This window comes from Halictus rubicundus, unplaced genomic scaffold, assembly GCF_050948215.1.
Source record: "Halictus rubicundus isolate RS-2024b unplaced genomic scaffold, iyHalRubi1_principal scaffold0020, whole genome shotgun sequence".
Taxonomy (NCBI): Eukaryota; Metazoa; Arthropoda; class Insecta; order Hymenoptera; family Halictidae; genus Halictus; species Halictus rubicundus.
Window position 1 is genome coordinate 594,195 of NW_027488561.1, and position 2,298 is coordinate 596,492.

The 2,298-nt window shown below is 39.3% G+C and overlaps 1 pseudogene; it reads left to right on the plus strand.

The window, feature by feature from the left end:
* Nucleotides 1-1,060: 1,060 nt before the first annotated feature.
* On the plus strand, nucleotides 1,061-2,077 carry LOC143363092 (uncharacterized; annotated as a pseudogene).
* Nucleotides 2,078-2,298: the final 221 nt, after the last annotated feature.

The following is a 2,298-nucleotide window of genomic DNA, read 5'->3' on the forward strand; positions in this document are numbered from 1 at the left end:
TTTTGGCATTGAAATTTGTCGCCAAATTCCTAGTCGAATGCGGATACAGATGGATTTCACAATCCATGCGAAGTCTCCACGTAAAATTCCATGCGGAATCATGTGGTCTTTTCGAGCCAAACTGTGCCTTCGATATAGAGGGCAGGTCTGTCGCATTAAGAACGGACGTAACCTTGTTCTAACAGTAAATATCGGTAAAAACTGAAGTAAATCTTCCTGTGTAGGGTGGGAAAAGGTATTTTATTTAAGTTTCAATGCGTAATAAAGATAAAGTGATGTGTAAACACCACAATGTGTCGTGAAAGACAAAGCGCCGTGTTGTGTAATTCGAAGAGCGTACGTGCGAGAAAGAGAGAGAGAGAGAACGAGCGTGAAGAGTGTGCGTGCGAGAGAGAAAGAAAAGAGCGCGAAGAGTGTGCGTGCGAGACAGAGAGAGCACGAGTGTGCGAGAGAGAGAGAAAAGAGCGCGAAGAGTGTGCGTGCGAGAGGAAGTGGATTCGAAGAAGATTGAAAGAAGTATATGGAAAGGGATGACGGAATATTTTTAATTCATTAATTTCTTTTAAAGCCATAATATGTATAATTTTTAATTAATGATGCGCGTATGTTAGGTGTTGCGCGTTACGCGATCATGCGCAGTGCAGTTTGCGACACCAGACTGGGAATAACAGCTCTCACGACGAAGGTGTCGGTGTTTCGACACGCGCACTGATTCCGTCTTGTTTGATTAGTGATTCCTTTGTTAGTTAATTACTAATTATTAAGTTCGTGAATTAACTCTGAAGCGGTGAAGACTGGATGAGCAGTGGATTCGAAGGAAGGAAGGATAGAAGCAGAGAAGACGCCAGATAAGTATTGCCACGTGGTATTGTTACCAATACACGTAACAAATTATTATATATTTTGTATATTCTTTATTCAGTTTTCTTTTACCCCCATGGATCGTAGAGTTTTGAAGAAGTCGGTTTCGCGAAAACCGTATAATAAATTAAGCGCTAGGCAGAAACGAAATATTCGGCGCGAAATAACCTCAAATTTGAGGAAGTTTTAACGTGACAATAAATTACAAAGTCCCCCTACTCTTGATAATCTGCAGAACATTCCCAGCACGTCTTCTTTATCCGTGCCTGTCAGTAATAATAGTAATGAAAGTCTTCTTAATATTCCCACCACATCTTCATTCACGCATGATTCGTCTTCTACCTTTTCATGCGATGATGTGATTTGGGAATCTGCTGGTACTGTTTCAGAAGTATCATTTCGTGATGGTTTAGCATCTTGCTTTGTGGACAATAATTTAACGCACACTCAGGGGAACAACATCTTATCTCTTCTACGTACCCATTCGTGTTTTTCTAGTTTGCCGAAAGATATAAGAACGCTCATTAGTATACCATGTACCAGTGTCGTCACCACTGTGGTAGAACCAGGAGAGTATGTTCATTTTGATGTAGAGTTGGAAATAGTTAAACAGTTATCTCAATGTTCTCCAGTAATTCCTGGAGAGTTGCAATTATATTTTCATGTGGATGGATGTAGTTTAGATAGTTCCAATACAATTCAAATTTGGCCTATTTAAGTCAGAATTGTAAACATCTTAAATATTAAACCCATTGTAGTAGGGATTTATAAAGGCACTCAAAAAACCGAGGATTGTAATAATTATCTTCAAAAATTTGTCTCTGACATAAACTTGATAATGTCAAATGGAGGCATTACGTTTCACGAGAAAAAAATTCCAGTCGTATTAAGGTGTTTTATTGCTGATGCACCAGCTCGAGCCTTTATACTTCATCACAGAGGCCATATGTCTCATCGACCTTGTTCCAAGTGCAAAGTTTGTGGTACACAGGAAAGAGGTCGTCAGGTTTGCAATGGTATTACACATCCTTTACGAAGTGATGAAGAATATACCAGGTGTTCCGACGAGGATCATCATAAAGATGGTCAAAGTCCATTAGCTTTGATGCCAATAGGAATGGTATCAGAGGTGCCATTCGAGTATATGCATCTCGTATGTCTAGGTGTCTTCTCGACAAATTTTCACAATCTCAGACAGAATGAGAGGGATCAATAAATATTGTCCATCCGAGTTTGCAAGGCGTCCTAGATCAATAGATTTATTTTCCAAATTTCAAGCAACAGAATTTCGGCAATTTCTTTTGTATACTGGTCCATTTGTCACCTATGGAGTGCTGAAGGATAATGTATATCGACACTTCTTGTTTCTGCACAGTGCCATAAGAATAATGGTTTCACGGGTTTTTGTTAGCAAATATTTAAACTTTGCAGAAGTAG